This window comes from Notolabrus celidotus, chromosome 6 (assembly GCF_009762535.1).
Source record: "Notolabrus celidotus isolate fNotCel1 chromosome 6, fNotCel1.pri, whole genome shotgun sequence".
Lineage (NCBI taxonomy): Eukaryota > Metazoa > Chordata > Actinopteri > Labriformes > Labridae > Notolabrus > Notolabrus celidotus.
In genome coordinates, this window is record NC_048277.1 from 2,955,822 (window position 1) to 2,978,393 (window position 22,572).

Consider the following 22,572-nt stretch of genomic DNA (forward strand, 5'->3'; position numbering starts at 1 on the left):
TGAGAACAAAAAACAATTTTGCAAACAAAATTATGATTTGAAAAATATGAAATAATGCTATGAATAAAGGAAATATATTTGTGATTAAAAATGTATCTTTATAAATCCACTCTTTTTTTGTTACAAACAAAATTATTATTCTCCCGAACCACAGATTTGTTTGCGTTTCCAGTTTTTGCGTTTGCGTTTCCAGTTTTTGCATTTGCGTTTCTACATAACTGTCATGGGCGGGACCTCCCCTGAGAGATGCAAGAAGCCTCCTGATTGGTCAGTCTCACTCAGAGAGACGGTGTGACAACTTCCGCCCCAACAAGTTGTTGCCGCGAAGGGAGACATATCAACATGGAGAAACAGGTACGTTTTGCGTAACATACCTGTCTATTTTCTGTCTTATTGGTGCTATTAAGGTTACACTTGTTGTTCGTTCTTCCAGTGTTTTTTTCCCCTAACCGTTTTAGACGGCGGTATCAGACATTAACACCTAACACGCTGTGTGCTCGTCATAAGTGACTGACTTTATTACCGCGCAAGGGAAATTATTCTCCATGAGTGAAAACAGTCATAATAACAGTTACCTCAGTAAAATGCTTCCTGATGCTGCTTTCTGGTACCAGCGACAGTGATAAATTAAACATGATCAAACCTTAAGGGTTGAAGATCAGTGAAAATATGGCCCCTTTTATGCTTTTAGTTTCTTTTTACTTAACTTAAAGGAGGAATGACCCCTCAACAATCCACACACACGCCTCCTGATTTGTTCTGATAGTATATCTAATGAAAAAGTTCGTTTATTTATTTATAAACAGGCCGATAACTATGAAATTAGGATAACTGTCACCAAAGCCGGGCAGTAATAAAGTCAGTCACTTATGACGAGCACACAGCGTGTTAGGTGTTAATGTCTGATACCGCCGTCTAAAACGGTTAGGGGAAAAAAACACTGGAAGAACAAACGACAAGTGTAACCTTAATAGCACCAATAAGACAGAAAATAGACAGGTATGTTACGCAAAACGTACCTGTTTCTCCATGTTGATATGTCTCCCTTCGCGGCAACAACTTGTTGGGGCGGAAGTTGTCACACCGTCTCTCTGAGTGAGACTGACCAATCAGGAGGCTTCTTGCATCTCTCAGGGGAGGTCCCGCCCATGACAGTTATGTAGAAACGCAAATGCAAAAACTGGAAACGCAAACGCAAAAACTGGAAACGCAAATGCAAAAACTGGAAACGCAAACGCAAACACTGGAAACGCAAACGAATCTGTGGATCGTGAGAATAATAATTTTGTTTGTAACAAAAAAAGAGTGGATTTATAAAGATACATTTTAATCACAAATATATTTCCTTTATTCATAGCATTATTTCATATTTTTCAAATCATAATTTTGTTTGCAAAATTGTTTTTTGTTCTCAAATCCATTATTCTTGATTGCATATTAAAGACACAATATTCTCTCCATAGCATATTAGTAATACTGAACTCAACCAAACTTAGTGTGAGGTAAAGAGGCGGGGTTTGAGCCTCCTAGCCAACAGCTGTGTGTTCTCGCCTGTCAGTCATATCAGTCATTACCTTATTTGGGCAAAACTCGTAATCTTAATATCTTCTGAACCGTTGCGTTAGAAAAAAATTCACCCCCCGTACAGTGTGTGCTGATAGAGAGATTAGCTACGTAGACCCAAGCCGTTTTTTGAACCAGGCTGTAAACATGTTTGGGGTGTGTGGGTGTGTATGTGGTTTCTGGTGTTTCTGCAGTCAGCCTCAAGCAGATGCACGATGAATTGCTGTCTATAACACTTCCTCATGGGCTTCATAGTTTGAGACCGGAGGTTGCTGCTTGGTTGAGACCAAATGCTGAGCGACCAGAAAAGATGTCATGAGAAACTTCAAGCAGAAGAAATGAAGGCACTAAAGGTTGAATCAATCAGAAAGACACATAGACGTCATCAATAATATCAAAACTATGGCACAGGTCGAAATCAGAATCAGAATTACTTTATTTATCCCGGGGAGGGAAATTCGGTGATATGGAGATGTTGTCTTGTTTGTTTTACATAAAAACTGTCTTGAGTTATTTCTTTTGAAGAGTGTATCTGAACAGATTTCAAATGAAAGTATTGAAAGGTAAAAACAGGTTGTGACCTGACAGCTGCTCAAACAGCTTGTTAAGACTGATTGGAGAAAAACAGCAAAAACAAAGTGTGCTAAAACAAGAGGATCAAAATGTACTAATGAGCAGTCGACCAACAAGATGTCGGACGGTTTGGATTGAGGAGTCAGACATGGTTGAATCTCCACATCTGGTCCGACACTTCAACCCGTCAGCTGAAGCACAGTTTCTTCTTCTCCTCTTGGACGTTAAAACAAACAGAAAGTCAAATGATGGATCATGTTCATTGTTTCTCCCTGGCAGAGCTTTGAAAGACAGTTTAGTTTGATCTGTTCGGTTCTGCTGCTGATTGAGAGTCATGATTGGTTGGTGGAATAAAGGATGACACTGTCTGTCTGTTCTCTGACAGACTACAACATCTGAGCTGTCAGGCTCGCTTCTTCACACAATGATGAGAAAGTATTCATTTCAATCGTGCTGACAGAGGACTGTTAGGATCAAGATTCAGATTAATGCAGATTTTAGACGTCATGACTGAAAACTGGAAGGTTAGAGAGGAATCTGCATCCATCATGGTCATCTCTGTGTATGACTGAATAAGAACAGCTGGCTCTGTAAAGCAAGTGCAAGTCTAAAATGCTCTTAGACGTCACTCTGAAACCAAACCTTCGTTTTTATTCATTTGTTTTATTCAATTAATACATTTCTATCTTGAACTGTTTCTTTAAGTGTGAGCAGATAATTGATCACAAACACGTCCGTCTTTTTTCAGAATAACATTTTAATTCAAATCAAGTCCTGAGTGATAGTGCGTATTTCAGGATAACAATGTGAGGGATTATAATTAAAGATGTGCTGATTAGCTGAGGGCAGACTGAGAAACATTAGGAGGCTAATTACCTTTCATTATAAATACAGCTATAGTTGGGCTAATTGGTGCGTACGCTTCTTTAATGCAATGTTTTTACAGAGGAGCATCGATGTTATCGAGGAGAGGGCTGCATGGATGTTTGACATCCCCATGACAAATAACACTTTACTTAAATACAAACACCGCTTTGAGGCACTGTGTGTAAAGTTGTGCACACTGAAAATAACAGTAACATTTCTCCACATTTAGCTCCAAAACATCCTTAAAATGTAGATTGAATTTTTAAAAGTCACTTTTTATCACATTTAGAGGAATATTTGTGATCTTCTTCACATTTAATTATGTTGTGAAAAATATATTAAGTTACAATCACTGTTAAATCCAAATGCTAAATATAAATGTTAAATATAAATGTTAAATGTTTAATATAAATGTTAATTGTTTAATATAAATGTTAATTGTTTAATATAAATGTTAAATATAAATGTTAAATATTTAATATAAATGTTAATTGTTTAATATAAATGTTTAATATAAATGTTAAATATAAATGTTACATATAAATATTAATGTTAAACACAAATCCTCATTTTAAATCTAAATCTAAATGTTAAATGTAACTGTTAAATGTTACATTTTAAATCTAAATGTTAAATGTTGCTCTGGGATCCTAAATATTTAGCAATATAATATGCAATATGCAATTAAATAATATGTAAATTCACACTGCCGCCCAGCAGAAATACCAAAATAAAAGCTTCATAAAGTGATACAGATATCCTAACCATAGGTTGTCAGTACTGACTCCTACGGGTTATAGCCAGACTGACCACATTAAATGTTTTAAAGGCAGTTTTGGACACTCAGAGACAGAACTGACCCAGTCTGTGGGACGGACAAGATAAGTTACTATTGCTGAGTCTGTATCTCTTTATGAAGCTTTTATTTTGGTATTTCCTCTAGGCAACAGTGTGAATTTGCATATAAGCTAAATATTAAGGATCACAGAGCAACATTTAATATTTAGATTTAACAATCAAAATTAAGGTTTAACTATCATGATTTATATTTAACATTGAAATTTAACATTTAATATTTATATTTATATTTTACATTTATATTAAGAATTAATACTTATGTTTAACATTTAGATTTGTATTCATATTTAGCATTTTGATTTAACATTTATATTTAACAGTAATACTTAGATTTATATTTAACATTTAATATTTATATTTAACATTTAATATTTATAATTAACGTTTATATTTAACATTAATACTTAGATTTAAATTTTAGATTTAACATTTAGATTTAGACTTAACATTAATACTTATACTTAACATTTAGATTTGTTTTTATATTTAGCATTTGGATTTAACAGTTATTGTGACTTAATATATTTCTCACAATCAAAATTAAATGTGAAGAATATAACAAATATTCCTTCAAATGTGATAAAAAAAGTAACTGTTAAAAATTCACTCTACATGTTTTGGAGCTAACTGTGGAGAATTGTAGCTGTTATTTTCAGTGTGCTTTACAAACGGCGCCCCATACACCGCACACACTTCTTTCTACATTTACATTTGTAAGATTTTTCCAGTCGTTGCAGTTTCATGTGCTCTGAAGAGTAACTCTTCATCTGTATCACTCAGGACTGTGGAGGTTGCTGCGTTGTCTGTGTAACAGTGTAATATGAACATCTGTTTGTGTGCTGAGTTTAACAGTTCTCATTTTTCACTCCCAGGTGGATGCAGAGTTCTTCCTGGTGAGGTGAGCCTCTTCTTCCCCGTCCACCTGCACACTGTGAGCAGCCGTCAGCATGTGGTCTGTCTGCTGCCTGGTCTTTGTGCTGTTTGTGTGTGTGTGTGTTTGTGTGTGTTGAGTTGATTTCTTCTCTGGATATCAGACCTTTCTTCATGTGTGAGTTCTGTAAGACCTCTCTGTGTTGGTAGGAAAGAGGGCGTGCCCTGAGGTGAGCTGCTGCTGCCTCTTTTTGTGCATATTTGTGATTTAGTGTTCATGTGCAGGTTAGCTCCTCAAGCTCGATGTGTGTTTCCTGTGTGTATGAGTATGTGTGTGTGTTTGTGTGCTTCCCAACGTGGTTTCTTCTGATCCAAGGCCATTCAATAGCGCCACATGGATCCATCCTATAACCGGGTTACCATGGTAACCAGGGCCACTTATCACAGAGGGTCCCAGCAGATCAAACAGGTGTGCATCCTGATGATGTCGCTCCTCCAGCACCACTGTTGCTAGGAACCCTCGTAGCACACAACTCACAGGTGCTCGCTGCCGGCAGAGAAAACCAGCAGGAATGCATAATCACAGCCCTGATGTTCTCTGAGTGTGTGTGTGTGTGTGTGTGTGTGTGTGTGTGTGTGTGTGTGTGTGTGTGTGTGTGTGTGTGTGTGTGTGTGTGTGTGTGTGTGTGTGTGTGTGTTCTTCTGTTTATAAGTAGAGTCATAGCTGCATACATTCACTAATGTAAGAACAGGTCTCGCTCAGAGGTCTTGATGGAAGAATGGAAGAGTAAACTCTGATTCTGAGGTTTCTGTACATCGTCAAATATTGACTCTAGATACTTAATGTTGTAGTTAAAGACAGATGTTTATAGGTCTCTTATCCATCAAAGCTTTGAAAATGTCAGATCTCCATAGTCCATAATTCAACTCAAAGCGTTTTCTGCGTTTTTTTCATGAAACTTTATGTTTCCAAATTTATTCTGAGCTTCAAGTTAATATGAGGACAACTCAGATAACTATGAGGATCATTTTTATGTACATTGTAAAGTTCTCCACATTTAGCTCTAAAACGTCATAACAACATACTGTTCATTTTCAAAAGTAACTTTTAAATCACATTTAGAGGAATATCAGTGATCTTTTTTGCATACATTTTTGTCATGACAAATATATTAAAGATAAAATCACAGTTAAATCTAAATATTAAATCTAAACTTTAAATGTTGAATCTAAATATTAAATTGCTCTGTCATCCTAAATATTAACATATTTATTTCCACATTTTTTCCGATAAGTTACATTTTTCTCCCTTTTATTTTGTTGTGGCAAATATACTGTATGTTAGATAAAATCACAGTTAAATCTAAATATTAAATCTAAACATTAAATGTTGAATCTAAACATTAAATGTTGAATCTAAACATTAAATGTTGAATCTAAACATTAAATGTTGAATCTAAATGTTAAATTGCTCTGCCATCCTAAATATTAACATATTTATTTCCATATTTTTTCCAATAAGTTAGATTTTTCTCCCTTTTATTTTGTCGTGGCAAATATACTGTATGTTAGATAAAATCACAGTTAAATCTAAATGCTATATTTAAATCTAAATGTTAAATTTTGCTCTGCTGTCCTGAGAAGTAAGCTTAAAATGCAAATTCTCACTGCTGCCCAGCGAAAGTACCAAAAATAAAAGCTTCATAAAGCGATACAGATATCCCAGTCCCAGACTGGGTCAGTCCTGGCTCCTGCAGGGTTGCTAACCAGACTGCTCGCCTTCATAATGTGCACTGATTTAGTAGAACGTAATGGAACGGCAGTTTTGGAGGCCATTAAGAGTTTCTACAGCGCTCAGAGTCTGAACTGACCCAGTCTGTGGGATGGACAGATTAACATTGGGATATTTGTATGGCTTTATGAAGCTTTATGAAGCACAGTGTGAATTTGCATATAGGTAAATATTTAGGATAGCAGAGCAACATTTAAAATGTATATTAAACATTTATATTTAGCGTTTAGGTTTAACATTTGACTTTTATATTTAACCTTTATTTTATATTAAGCATTTATATTTAACATTTAACATCTAGTTTTAACATTTATTTTATGTTAAGCATTTATATTTAACATTTATGTTTATATTTAGAATTTAGATTACACAACTTGGGTTGATTTTAACACAATTCAACATCTAAGCTCATGATAGCAGGAGCATTTAGATTTAACAGTGATTTTTTCTTAAACACATTTGTCACGACAAAAATGTATGTTAAATGATCACAAACATTCCTCTAATGGTGATTTAAAAAAGTTACTTAAAAATTCTCACCACGGTTTTGTGACATTTTGGAGCTAAATGTGGAGAAATGTAGCTGTTATTTTCAGCATGCACAACTTTACAAATGCCATTCAAAACACCATCAGTAGATTTTCAATTTTTACAGTCTCCTATCCATTGACATAAAAGATGTTACGCAGCTCTAATCCAAGTCTACAAACCTAAGTGCACAAAGATATATATCAAGCTCTCATTTAAACCAGCAAAACTGCTTCCTACTTGTTCATGAGACTGAAACACTTTGATAAACGCTAATTCATAAAAGAAGCTCTCAGAGCCTTGAAGGGATCACTTTATGTATTTCATCTGATTTGTGATGAAGATTTAAAACTCTGAAGAGAGAGTCATAGGTGCCCCTCACATTTCCAAGTTCCCTAATGCTGCTTGAAGACTTGGGTTCAAGGTCCAGACTGGGACCGCAGAGGGACAGAGGAAAGTTCTTCAGAGCTTGAACAGAAAGGATGGTATTAACCCTTTGAGTGTTCTTTCACTCTCAGACCCTGACTGGGCCCCAAGTCCATTATTCTCCCTTTGGCTCACCTTCTCCCCCCTTTGAAAAGTGTGTCCACAGCCACACTCACCCTTTCATCTCACATGCTGCTGTTCCTCACAGCTCCTTCCTTCTCCATCACCCTCTCCTGCCTCCACACGCTGCCTGTTCTTCAGCTCAGACTCCTGCTCACCTCTCAGCGTTCACCTTCACCAGAGGCTTACTGGTGTTTGAGCTCATATTCACAAGGCCGTACTGCAACAGACTTTAAATCATGAATAGAAGCTCCCCCCGACTTGCAATAATAAGATCCAGTGTGTTTCATATGAGACTCAGAGTAAACAACTGGTGCATCTTCTGTGTGTGTGTGTGTGTGTGTTCTCCCTCTGCTGATGACCCATTTACAAGATAATTAATACTGACAGAGCTCTGTCTCGTTCAATCCACAAGTGTCCTCCATAGATCCATATTGACATGTGGGTTTCTGCTTGAGCTGCCTTCCTCCAGTTTTGAGTGTCTCAAGGTTCCTCCGTGCAGACGGGGGAGCTGCTCGCAGTGCTCTGACACCTGCAGCTGATCTAATCCTGCTCCCCTGGTTGGGATGTCTTCAGGTTGTAGTCTGGTTCCAGGTGCACACTGAAGCTTGTCGTCATCTCTTGATAAAAGACCTCCCTGTCATTCATCTTCCCCTCCCTCCGTGTTCTCTACGTATCTGTCACCTTTCACCTTTCCCATATGTCGCTCGTTGCGGCTTTAATCCCAACATAGAACCCTTTCTTTGCAATCTTTCCCCCATTCATCACACCTTTCTAACACCATTTCCCTCACCTCTCCCCCTCCCCCATGCCTGTTTTTCCCACTCGCACCTTTTCCCTAACTCCCCTTCCTACTAGAGCACCCCCCCTCCACTTCAGCCTTCAGCATCAGCCCCCAGCCCCCATGCCTCTTTTCCTCCCCACGTCTCTGACTCCTTCTCCCCCTGCGGTAGGCCCTCATGTACAGGAGGCTCCCTCTGAGGGAGGTCAGTGGTCTGGCTGTTCTCCCCCTCAGTGAATCTGTTACTGGAGATCACAGAGTCTTTGGTTCCTTAAGAATCAGAATCAGAAATACTTTATTTATCCCAGGGAGGGAAATTCAGTCATTACAGAGCTCTTATAAACAGTATGTAAGACAAATATCAATAGAAGAAGGAATAAAACAAGATATAAATATGAATCAAACAAAATCAAATAAAGATCAAATACAATTAAAAAAGATAAAATAAAACAAATATAATAAAATGAAGACAAAATAAAATAAAATAGAATGAAGAAAAAATAAAATTAAGATAAAATGAAGATGAACGAGAATTAGGTAAAATAAAGTAAATAAAATATAATAATAACAATAATAGTAATAGAACATAACAGACATATACACAAGCACAGAATAGTTAACAGGCCACCAAAGGGTCAAACACATTTTTTTTATACATTGAGATCTTCTAGTCAATTAAGCTTAGTGCTCAATTTATCATCTGGTAGTGTGTCTGATTTTTTTACAAACAGACACTCAGAGGGAATTTGGCCATAACGGCTTTATAGCTATTTTTTACAATATATATATATATTTTCACATCATTTGTGAACCTTTATAAGATAAGATAAGATAAGATAGTCCTTTGCTCGTCCCACAACCGGGAAATTCAAGTGTCACAGTAGCAAAGTAGACAAAGTGCAAAAAAATATAGAAAGCAAACAAGAGCCGATAAAGTAACAATTATTAGAACATTATTTAGCAATTAAAATTAAAATTAAAGAGGTAAAAAATAAGCATATCTTACACACACACACACACACACACATATATATATATATATATATATGTGTGTGTATTATTGGTTATAAAGTCTGACCACTGCAGGAAGAAAAGGCCTGCGGTATCTCTCAGTGAGACACTGCGGGTGAAGAAGGTAATCATTACAACCATAAAACACAGCTGATTATGTCTCACCTTATTCTGAATGTTGTCACAGTCATGAGCTTCATCTTCGTCATGTCTCTGAAGAGAATAACCACGATGAAAGAGATATTTTAATGTTTAATGTTTTTAAAACGGCTACATAAATTCAACAAATTTCTTAATTATTAATAATGCCTAAAAACTGAAAACAGATCAAATATTAAGACGAGACCGCAATATGACTTTCATTCACTTTTGGCCAGATACAGAAGAGGTCGTGTCCACTAACGTTGTTTTTTGTTCTGGGGGCGCCTCCCTCCAACATTTACTGTTGTGCTTTAAGTTAGGAAAGTCGTCCCCAGGCACTTCAGCTCCCTCAGTAGTGACCGTTAGCTCTGTCTTAAATGCTCTGTATGCTTCATACTTTCTTTCATTCAACAACATTTCAACAAGAAACTGTAAAAAGTATTGATAGAAATCGTGTCAGAGCATCAGCAGCAGATCTAAACTCTGAAATTGTACCTAAAAAAAACCAGTGTGATAACTTTTCTCCTCCGTACGGACCTCGGCCGTAGTTGTTGACAAAGCACCGGAAGTCCCGCCCCTTCTTGATTCTGATTGGTCGCTGATCAGGAAGTGACATTAATGAGAGGCGGTGTTCCAAACATTGAACTGTTTTCAACTGAGAGCACTGAGTCAAAAGCTGTTTGCAAACCTCCTACTATCCTAGCAGTACGTACTGGTTCGGCCTAAATTCAGTATATAGTATGTGAACAAGAGCAAAATCTGCAGTATGCCAAAACTACCCTGATGTCGTACTGATTCAGGAACATGTCTCAGTCTGCAGCGGACCAGTCTCCCTCACATACTGTTTCCCATAATGCACAGCGCTACCTGCACTCAGTTTTTAGGTGCTGTGAAAATTATTAAACTCCATATAAACCACTTCTTAACTTTTTAAATCATCAGTGATGCTAAAGAAGCAGTTTATCTATCAGCTTGGTCGTTGTTTACTTCTGCTTTCTGAAACCAGAAATCCAGCAACGCCTGACCCAGCATCCTGCAGACCAGATCCAACAGAACAGACAGACTACACAAGCAAAAAACAGCGTCTAACAGGCTAGAATAAATGTGAGAGTTCACAAAAGCAGACACACTGGTTCTGCTTATTTAAGATTTATTAAATTAAAGAGATTTTTATGCTCCAGCATTGTACTGATTATTATAAGAATGAGAAAGGCGGTTACTAAACTGAATTTTAATGAGGTTACACAACATGATTACGTTCTGTTATAATTAAAATGCAGTTAGTTTTGTCTCTACCGCCTCTGACTGATGGACTTGTTGAGATAAGAGTACCTGTTTTTAAAATGTTCGTTTTAATTGTATTAAATCTAGGGTTGGCAGTTATGGTAGTCATTTGAATGTAGCATTTCCTCAGGACTCTGTTATCTCCGTCTGTAGATAGCAGCTTTTTTTACCTCTTTTTTAAGAACACATTATGTATTGATTACCATCAGGACAGAAAGATCATTTTAACCTGTATAACAAAAAGTGGATCTAAATCTGACTACCAACCCCAGCTTTAAGAAGGATTACAGTACGGTTTATAAACCCTGCATGTTCTTCTCTAAACTTTACTGTCACTGTGACACACAATTAAAGGAGCAAATCTCACACCTGTAATTTCAACCAGCCCTTCGTATTGTTAGAGTACAATCATCCCTGTTAGTGAGTGTTGGATTATTTGGTTAAAAAGGGGTTTTATATAATGAGCATGCTGTGGCCTGCGTTGATGATATTCGAGGGAGAATGAGATTTACTTTTCAGTTCATTTAATAAAGCTCCTTCCTGCTCCAGTCTGAGCTCTGTTTCCCTGCGTACAGGGCTGCTGTTTTCCATTATTGTCACACCTGTTGAAAATAGCCTGGAGCAGAAAAAGCTCTAATTGCTGAGGCTTTTAATTTAACATTTATCTGTCAAAATGTACTTTGGCAAATTTGATCCCAATATAAGTTATCTTCAAAATTACAAATCATAATGACGCCGGCGGCCAGAGGACGGAGAAATCTGTTCTGTCACAGAGCAAATAATAAAAATGTGTCATCTTGGACGAGGAAGGCAGACGCACACTGTTCTTCAGAGAATTCCATTTTCTAATTCTCTGACAGACGCGGAGGGGGAGCAGAACACATGTACCTCCCCCTCACACACACCAATTACTGCAATGAGCAAATGAAAGGTTGGGTCCCATCAGGGCCGCCGTAGGGGGTAGACGGAGAGAGAGAAATGTAGCTTGAGGGAGTTATACATAATTGCCCCCCCCTCTCTCTCCACACACACATACATGACAACAATCATCATCTGCTGTCACTGTTGTTGATAATCTCAGAGCTTTACAGCAGATTGGCTCTCCCTTTCTTATTCCTCCTCTTTTGTTGTGTGTTTTCTATCTTTTCATGTCTCCGTTTTACGTGTTCAGCAGATTTTCTTTTCTCCTCCTCGTCAACCGTCATCACACGGTGACCATTTTACTGACTCACTACTTACAATGACAGCAGTCAAAATATGTAGATAGAGTCTGTTGGCTCGATCAAGATTATTAGCAGCTCGATATTTAAATGTAAGACAAATCAGGGACTGGTTTCTGACAGCTTAAATGAACCTCACAGTGCTAATATTTCTGAAACACGGCTTTCATGTGTCCTTCATTTCTTCAGCTAATCTTAAATAACCGCCTTTCATGTCGCAGCAGTCCCTCCAGGAAGTTGCGATATCGCGATCGCAACTATCAACGGAAATTCAACCAATCAGTGTGATTTCTGCACGGTCTTGCAATTTTATACAGTCACCGCAACTCTTCTGCAAATTGGACCAATCACCTTAACCTCAGCCCCTGTACGTCATCGGTTTCCTCATCAATTTCACTTCCTTGTTAGCAGTTGACAAGATGAGGACATGTCTGACGTGAAAAAAGAACATTTACCAACTAATGTTTCCTCCAAAGTTCGTGCAAGTCAGTTTCCTGATGTTTCACAAGAAAGCGAGGGTAAACTGTTTAACATGGCGTGCAATATCGTGGTGGAACATAAACGTAAGTCCTCACTTGATCGGCACTTTTCAACAACAAAACACGCACAGAGAACGGGAGGAAGGACAAGTTACGATGACAACGTTGTTATTTATAGATACTCAAATACCCTTTTAGTATTAATAAGCTAAAGTTGAATTTATTTACAATGTATTTTTTTTCTAGTACAACAGTGTTTACAAAGTAGGAGGAAAATATAAATACAAACACTGAACAAACATTATAAAATAGCACATATACAACACAGAATCTGTTCAAAACACAACCTTTTGTTTGTTTTAAGAAAATGATTTGCCCAAATTGAATTTAATACAATTCATTCAAAGAAAGTTGGGAAAGGGTTCATGTTTACTACTCAGTTTGAAGTTAAATAATATTGTTTTTAATTGTTTAACTATATGCAGTGCAGTATTTCACAAAGTCTGGAAGACTACACTGGAAAAAATGTCCCTCCAAAAACAAGAACAAAAACGTATTTCTACTTTTACCTTGAAATAAGCAAAAAAAATCTGCCAATAGAACAAGTGAAAATTTGCTTGTTAAGATTTCTTAAAATAAGACATAATATTTAGAAAACTGTGATCTTAAAATTAGCAGGGAAAACTTATTTTAAGCAATATTAAACCACTATTTTAAACCTCAGTGTCTCAGAATAAGACAGGAATGAGAACAATTAGTATTTTTTTAGTCAAAGAAAGATTTTTGCACTAATAAATGTCATGTCAACTTCTCATAGTGAGCTGGATATACTAATATTCAGTCATGTTGTTTTTAGGATAAGCCAGCTTTGCTCTAAAGGAGGTGTTTCATTGTGTGCATGTAGTTTGAGGATTTATATTTTGATCTGATTTAGAAGAAACAGTGTCTGAAAACTGAAACCAACCCTTAAAAAAACAACCTTTCTTTCTTTCTTTCTTTCTTTCTTTCTTTCTTTCTTTCTTTCTTTCTTTCTTTCTTTCTTTCTTTCTTTCTTTCTTTTGTTCTTTCTTTCTTTCTTTCATTCATTCTTTCTTTCTTTCATTCTTTCTTTCTTTCTTTCATTCATTCTTTTGTTCTTTCTTTCTTTCTTTCTTTCATTCATTCTTTCTTTCTTTCATTCTTTCTTTCTTTCTTTAATTCATTCTTTCTTTCTTTTGTTCTTTCTTTCTTTCTTTCTTTCATTCTTTCTTTCTTTCTTTCTTTCTTTCTTTCATTCATTCTTTCTTTCTTTTGTTCTTTTTTTCTTTCATTCTTTCTTTTGTTCTTTCTTTCTTTCATTCTTTCTTTTGTTCTTTCTTTCTTAGATAGATTCTCCAATAGAATGCATTTACTTAAATCAAGTAAAGGGTTTGTCTTAAATCAAGATTATCCGTCTTCTATAAATAAGATCTCAGCTTGAAAAATGTCTGAAATGTTAAATAAACCTTGTTTCTTCTAAATTACAACTCAAAACAAGATCATTTCAAGATTGTTTGACTTAACAAGATATTCAAGATGTCTTAAAACAAGTCCCTCCATCTTGCTCAAATGTTACTTGTTAAGTAAATGTGTCTTAAATCAAGTGGGAGAAGACATTTTGCCTGAAAATGAGACAATTTCACTTTGTAAGATTTTGAGTTTAGCAGTGTAAGATGGAGACTCTCTGTGATGTTACCTGTGCACAAATCTTGTTTAAATAGTTGAAATCTCAAGCATTTTTTAGTAAGGCTACCAACAACACTAAAAACAGCTGCCAATAATTTAGCATATTTACTTCCTCTGAGATGTTATTGGGTAAAAAAGCTTTTAAAGAAAAGATTGCAACTTTCACTGCAATTTTTCAAAAAGCTGTCGCAAAATCAGGCTTTTTGGGACGCAACAATCACAAAAAAACCTGCGAAATCCTGGAGGGACTGACTTATGTTGTCATTAACTGAACTTTAAGTCTTCCTTCTTATCTGCAGCCGTGTATCTCCTTTGTGTCAGGAGTCCCTCCTTTAAATGTGAAAGCGGTGAAGTCCACCGACTGCTCGCTCTCTCTGAGCTCAGCTGCAGTTCAATGTCTCTCCCAGCTAATTGAAGTCAACCACAGGGCACTGCTAATGATCAGCCTACAGTGACCCCTGATAGTCTGTCATCTTCCTGTCTGCACAGAGAGCAAAAAAAAGAGGTGAAAAAAGAAACCCAAGACACCTGGAGAGGAGGAGGAGGAGGAGGAGGAGGAGGAGGAGGAGGAGGAGGAGGAGGAGGAGGAGGAGGAGGAGGAGGAGGAGGAGGAGGAGGAGAAAGAGGAGGACTGGAGGAGGAGGGCATGGTGTGGGGTGTGAATTTAGAACAAATGACCCAGGTGATGCAATGACCATCACGCTGTGCAGGAAGTAGCCATGTCCGGCTCTGCTCACTTCCGCTCAGTGACCATTATTATCCCCCCCGGGCTCCGAATTCACTAACACAGAATCAATACGAGCAGGTGGAGGGAGAGGTGCGGGGCGGGGGTGGGGGCAGGATTCACAGATGAAGTGAGAGAGGGAGGGTAAGAAGGAGGGAGGGGGGTTGAAGAAGGATGAAAAGAAAGGGGAAGAAAGGAAGGGAATGAAAAATAAAGAAATGAAGAAACATGATTAAAGATGGGGGTGTTCAGTGTGGAGTCTTGAATCATTGTATTTTTATGTAGATTCTGGTTCTGAATCCTTCATCCATCCTTTCAGTGTGTGTGTTTGTATGTGTGCGTTTGTATGTGTGTGTTTGTATGTGTGCGTTTGTATGTGTTTGTATGTGTGTGTTTGTATGTGTGCGTTTGTATGTGTTTGTATGTGTGTGTTTGTTTGTATGTGTGTGTTTGTCTGTCTGTGTGTTTGTCTGTGTGTGTTTGTATGTGTGTGTGTTTGTATGTGTGCGTTTGTATGTGTGATTTTGTATGTGTGCGTTTGTATGTGTGTGTTTGTATGTGTGCGTTTGTATGTGTTTGTATGTGTGTGTTTGTTTGTATGTGTGTGTTTGTCTGTGTGTGTGTTTGTCTGTGTGTGTTTGTATGTGTGTGTGTTTGTATGTATGTGTTTGTATGTGTGTGTTTGTATGTGTGTGTTTGTATGTGTGTGTTTGTCTGTGTGTGTGTTTGTCTGTGTGTGTTTGTATGTGTGTGTGTTTGTATGTGTGCGTTTGTATGTGTGATTTTGTCTGTGTGTGTTTGTCTGTGTGTTTGTATGTGTGTGTTTGTCTGTGTGTGTTTGCCTGTGTGTTTGTCTGTGTGTTTGTATGTGTGTGTGTGTTTGTATGTGTGTGTTTGTCTGTGTGTGTTTGTATGTGTGTGTTTGTCTGTGTGTGTTTGTATGTGTGTGTTTGTATGTGTGTGTTTGTCTGTTTGTGTTTGTATGTGTGTGTTTGTATGTGTGCGTTTGTATGTGTGTGTTTGTCTGTGTGTGTTTGTCTGTGTGTGTTTGTATGTGTGTTGTTTCAGTGTAGTGTGTTTTTACAGAGCATCACTGAGGCTCGTTTCTGTCACATTCACTCTCTTGGCATTTAAGTTTACAAGCCCGGGCAATGAGCCTCACCTGCTCTAACTCAACATGAAACACAAGCATCAACACCGGGCCAGTCACACACCAGGTCAGCCTTTTAGTAGTAAAAGAGTAAATCATGCACGGAGAGCTGGGCGATGTTGAAAAAGATGACATCACGATACAGTTTTTCATGTCAGCTGATATCGATAATTATCAGGATAAATATCAAATCTTTATTTTCATTTCAATGTAAAGTCAGATTTTTGCTCCTGAGGGAAAGTTGAAGACAGTTTGTTAGCTTGTATCTGGATTTAGTTTCTGATGAGCTTCTTGAATCCATCATTTCAGACTGCGCTAACAGGAAGCAGGTCTTTAATGTAAGGTTCATCATGAATATCTGATGTAGATGAGAGGCTAACTGTTGAGAATTCTTCATGTTCAAAGCATAGACTGTATAATAAATGTACGTAGTATCCGTGAGTCCACCCATCTGTTTCTGAAGCGCTGTTTTGAAGCCAATAGTCGGCGGGAGAGCATACTGGAAATGTTAAACTCAATATAACGTCTGTTGACATCTTATACATACGTTTTGTCTCTCCCGTCTCTCTCTCTGCTGTTTGATGGACTTGTTGAGATAAGGGTACCTATTTTAAAATGTTGGTTTTATTTGTATTAATTAAAGCAAGGGTTGGTATTCACAGAAAACTAGCCTGAATTTGATGTACATTTCCTCAGGATTCTGTCTAAGCCCTCCCCCCCTCCCCTCGGAGCTCCTCCAAAACACACAATTGATTACCATCGGGACATAAAGAGGATTTTAACCAGTATAACAAAAGGTGGATCTAAATCTGACTACCAACCCCAGCTTTAAGACAGCGTTATCTTTATAGTGTACATTTAATTCTGTGTAAGGAGACTTACAGTTCTCTCCTCTGGAGCTAAACAGCCTCTCTGTCCTGCATGTCGTTAGCAAGAACTCTTATTCTATGTGAAATAATCATCATTAACACAAAGGTTAATGATTTGATAAGCTTACCATGCATGTAGAGGGAAATGATTCACATTGGAAATAATGATTGGATATGATTTCTACATTTTTTCACATTTCCCTGGCCGGCCTTGACAACCTAATTGAACATTAGTCTAATAAAGAACATTACCAGAGGAGGAGAAGTGACAGCGTGCCATCCTTGAGCACTCTGTCAGTTTCATTGTGAGCACCACTGTCTTCCCCCTGTTATTTCTCTTTGGCTTTGAGTGAAAGGACCTTCATTCCAAAGTAAAGAGCGTAATTTAGTGCGCTCTAATGGCAGAACTATTCAGCAGGCTGCCCATAATTGTATGACCAGGGCTGGGAGAATAATAGCCCCAAACCCCTCTCCCTCTGAGCTTTTCTTCTGCTCATGCAGTGACCTAAGATCTCCAGGAAGACTTTGGAGACAGAGATAACCGAAGCCACAAAGTTTCATGTGTGAAACACAGACGATTAATGAACATGTTTCTTTTAATTTGAAAATGAAAGGAGACAGGAAGTAGAGCTATCTCCTAATGTGTGTGTCTCTCTGTGTCTGTGTGTGTGGCTATCTTAATGTTGCCTAATACCTGTAGTTGCTTACATTGGACATTAATGAGTAGTGAGAAGGGCACACCTCGCCTGGCAGAGAGAGAGAGAGAGAGAGAGAGAGAGCGGGACTTGAGGAGCGGAGAGAGAAAAAGAAGGAAAAGCGTTGCTGGTCTAATGAACTCGCAGCCCGCTGTACACTGTCACTCTCCTGCTCGGCGCTGTGACCGAGACAATGCAGCCACATTGTTGCGACGGCTTTGTGTGCACTAACCCAGGCAGCCAGCTTCCCATAGAGAATCAACGGCTCCTGTAACTTAAACTTGGTGGCAGTGCTGGCAAGCCAAGGCAGCTGCCATTCTGAGCATTGTTAGCTCTGACAGCTGCCTCTGATGAGGGCATTGTACGGAGAGCAACTGCAGACGTGACGTGGTGCAATGTGGAGGCTGAACAAGTTCACCAAGAGATAAAAGAGATTACTATTGAAGGCTTCAGCAGCTGAGAGAACAGGGGGGTGAGGGGCTGTTAGGATTGATTAGAGGAGGAGGAGGAGGACCAAATGAAGGGTCGTTTGAGAATCTGGGAGCTTTACTTGCTCATATATTCTTTATTGTATGAAACCCTCCCTTTACATGGTAATAACTGGAGTGTACTGAAGGCTCTGCAAACATCATGTTGGTGATGTTACAGTTGTACTCTCATGTCCAATTCTCTTAAATAAAGTCATCTGATCTCATTAAAACAATTATATCAGGGATGGTGTTGAACATCCAGGTTTGTGATGTTATCAGGTTCCCTTTAAGGCCTGAATTATTGGAATACTTTTTTCTCTACAGATATGAGTTCATCTCTTTTTAAGAGTAAGCAGCAACCACCGGTCTTAAAATATGAAGCCAATGCAGAAGTGTTAAAAACTGCAGTTCCTTGAGTGTCCACTTGAGGCCGGCTGCAGAAACACCGTAAACCACATACACACCAATTCAAAAAAGATGATCTTTACAGCAGAAATAAACATGTTTACTACCTGGTTCAAAAACAGTTTAGGTCTGTTTAGCAAATTTCTCTATCGGCAATCACTGTACGGGGGGTTCATTTATTTATAACCTGTTATTTTCTAAGATATTAAACGTACAAGTTTTGCCCAAATAAGGGCATGGCTGCTTTGACTGACAGGTGGGAACCATAGACTGTATATATAATGGACAGCGTGGCTCCGCCTTTTCCCATTGTACGGTTTTGAAGACAAAATATCCCGTTCCAGAACGCTGACATCTTGTACATTTTCTGCAGCCAGAGTCTGTGCTGTAGGGAATTTGTGTGTTTGCACGGTAACAAGCTCCGCCCTACAGCGTACCGGTCCGAGGTCCTACAGAGTTTCTCTCTACGGCAGCTGTCAGTCAAAGTAAACCGGATGTAAAACCCCGTTTTTTAACCTGTAATAACTAATGAAAAAGAAACTGTTCAGAAAAAAGAGGCCTTGAACACAACACAGTCAAATAATAACTACATATCACCACAGCATATGGATGAGAGAAACATTCGTACCGTGAGTATTTATTTTTTAAAGTTTGACTGCTGCCCCATTCAAATGAATGGGGGAGGTGGAGTTTTTCCACCTATACTGCAGCCAGCCACTAGGGGGAGCAGTTTTTGTGGCGGCCTCACTTTAAGCCGAGCGAGATGACGTCCATTCTATATACAGTCTATGGCGGGAACACTGTAGCTGTTAGCGAGGAGGCTAAAGACCCGCCTCTTTACGTCACACTAACTCGACAGACGTTATGTTGAGTTCAGCATTTCTAATATGGCGTGTGCCGACGATCAAAAACAGCGCTCAGGAACAGATGGATGACGTCACCTATACTACGTCTATTTACTATACAGTCTGTGGTTAGGAGGTACAGATTATCTCCCGTTTGATCGTGAATATTGGGGGGAAACTAAAAAATGTAATGTCTCCAGCAAAGGTTCTCTTCCCCATCCTGTTCTCTATTATTGTCCATAATTAACCCCTCTTTAAAACAACCGGTCTTACAGAGGTATTAAGAAGCAATCTTCATGACAACTGAAGTTCAGCAGGCTTCAAAACCAGACAATTAAACAGTGTCTTGATACCAGAGCCACAGTCACACCTGCAACACCTGAGACTTTTTCATATTGTGACAGAAAGAGACAAAGACTTTCTTCGTATGTCTGTGGCATTAACCTCCAAGCTCTTTCATTAGGACTAAAGAACAATGTTTTAGAGAGCAGTGGCACATGGAGGATTCAAATACAGGAGTGTTAGGTTGCACACACAGTATGAAGCTGTATCAGGTTTGGGTCTTTTCGTTGAACTCACTGACTCTGAGAGAGAAATACTGAAAAATAGCAGAATTAGTCAGAATTGGTGAAACTTACAGAAACCAGTTAAAGCTAGGGTTGGTAGCCACTGAAAACTAGCATGAATTTAAATTTAACATTTCCTCAGGACTCCGCCTAACCCCTCCCCCCCTCCCCTCGGATCTCCTCCAAAACGCACAAGCACATGCACAAGCGCCGTGGATTCGCGACCATATGATGGTGACTGATTCAAAACAGGTCCTCAGCACATGGTTTGTGTTTTGCACTACGTCAACTCATGTCTCACTCTTTGTCTCCTGATGGCAGGGATTGGTTGGTGTTTTCCCAGGTTTACTCCGGCTGTAGATAGCAGCTTTTTTTACCTCTTTTTTAAGAACACATTATGTATTGATTACCATCAGGACATAAAGATCATTTTAACCAGTAGAACAAAAAGTGGATCTAAATCTGACTACCAACCCCAGCTTTAATGCAGAAATGCAGATACTCTCTCAGGAAGTGTGGAGCAGAAGCTCCAACGTTCTGAACTGAGAATGTGAAAATCAATTAAAGTAGAAACTGGAGGATTGAGCACTTTTTTTATGTTCCGAGGGAACGGTGTTGTTCCTGTGGAAAGCTGTAATTTTACAGTAATCACATGCTTTTAAGCTTCAAAACACCACGTTGGGTGATTCTAAGCCTCTCACAGTCTCCTTCAGTCTTTCAACATGCAGAGAAATACATTCTTCTGCTTTTTCAGGCATCAATCATTCGGGCCACGTGTGCACTCTCCTCTGAGGAACGCACGCTTTGTGTCGATTTTAGACAAACAGGACCTCTTATCTCCTTCCTCATCCTGTACATGTGTAAGAAAAGAAGCTTTCTTTCCCTGGTCAGATTCATCTCTCATTAAGTATCTTTTCTGTGGTAATTAACACAAAGGTTGTGTTGGCAGCGTGCTGTTTGTCACTGTCTGACATTTACCGTGTGGAGACAGTTTGAGGCATTAAAATGATTCTCGCTGTTCTGAGTGTTTGTTTGTTTTATTGCTGAAGTAGGTCAGGGAGGTAATTAAAGTAATTTAAGTCTGTTCAGCTAAATGTCCTGAAGGGAACTTAAATCTCTGAATAAAGGGTCAATCTGTAGAACATGAGATTTCAAGAACGAGAATTGATGTCCTCAGACCTCCAGAGAGCATAGCGTCCAAAGATCAGGGGTATGAATAAAGAGGTTTAAGCATGGCGCATGTGTGTGTGTGTGTGTGTGTGTGTGTGTGTGTGTGTGTGTGTGTGTGTGTGTGTGTGTGTGTGTGTGTGTGTGTGTGTTTGTTCTCTTCGAGGTCTTAAGAGCTCTTATACCCGAGCAGTAAAACACGGGGCGCAACGCTCCATGACCCTGCTGGTCATTTCATCTACTTCCAAATGTCACAGCAGCACAGACCTTTGTTGAGATCAGCAAGAAGGGCATCTGTGTGTGTGTGTGTGTGTGTGTGTGTGTGTGTGTGTGTGTGTGTGTGTGTGTGTGTGTGTGTTTTCTTCGTCCAGCAGTCACAGTAAAATCATGAGCCGGGGAATATAGACATAGTCATTAGACATCTTGAGGACGATTGGAAAGCAGGAACTCAGACGAGAGAACGACGAACAGAGAAATAGGCCGAGACTCACATAAAGTCCACATCCTTCATACATTACAGACAAATCAGTAATGTTGATGTTTTCTTGTCTCCTTGTTCAGGACAGTAATGAGGAGGGAGAGCCACGTGGGTCAGTGTGTGGCGCGCAGCCGTTTACTCGCCATTAAAGGCTAATAGAAATAGAAGAACAGCCGAGAGGTCAGCAAAGCTGCAGCCGCAGACATCAACAGGAAATGGGAGCGAACAAAGACCCTGCAGGTGGGTTCAGCAAAACAAGACATTATCATTCATTTACTGAATATTTGTCATTCAAAACACAACCTTCAGCAGCGGATACTGAAGAGATGTTTGACTGGAATCACCCACGAATGTTGAATATGAAAACAATTATCTGATATCTTTTGTCCTCTTCCCTTTTGTCACGTTTCCTCTTCTTCTCTTCCAACTATTTATCTTAATCTCCCTTCTTTTCTGCCTTTCCTTTCCTTTCTGTTTTTATTTGCTGCCCTCTCCATCTCCTTCCTTCATGCCTCCTCTTCTCTCCCGCTCTGCTTTTCTTTTCTATCACTTTCTTGCGTATTTCCCTTCATGCTCTTTATTACTTTATCTCAAACTTCCCTTCCCTTCCCTTCCCTTCCCTCCTGCACCTTTCATCTCACCTTTCCTCTTCCCTTCCTCTTCTCCTGCTCCACTCTCGTCTTTATCCTGCAGAGACACTACTTTATTGGCAGAGCTTTAGAAAACCAATACCAGGAGATTAGACCTGTGTCCTTTTACTCTGCTGTTATTAAAACTGCTGCTCTGTGACAACTGCTGCTCTGTGTGTGTGTGTGTGTGTGTGTGTGTGTGTGTGTGTGTGTGTACAGCACGGTGAGATCTACCTTGGAGTATCCTGGTTCCAGGTTGTGTGTGTGTGTTTGTTGGATGTTGTATCTGCATGTCTTTGTTATCAGCGTCCTCTCTTCAGTGAACACATCAAGGTTTATTTGTCTCTCCTGCTTTAC

The 22,572-nt window shown here is 38.8% G+C and overlaps 1 long non-coding RNA gene across 1 annotated transcript in view; it reads left to right on the top strand.

Moving 5' to 3' along the window:
- Window positions 1-22,026, top strand: part of LOC117814852 — a 28,229-nt gene extending 6,203 nt beyond the window's left edge. Inside the window, exons 3-4 of the long non-coding RNA XR_004631653.1 lie at window positions 4,734-4,759; window positions 21,670-22,026. This is a non-coding gene — a long non-coding RNA (uncharacterized LOC117814852). The remainder of the gene's footprint in view (window positions 1-4,733; window positions 4,760-21,669) is intronic.
- Window positions 22,027-22,572: the final 546 nt, after the last annotated feature.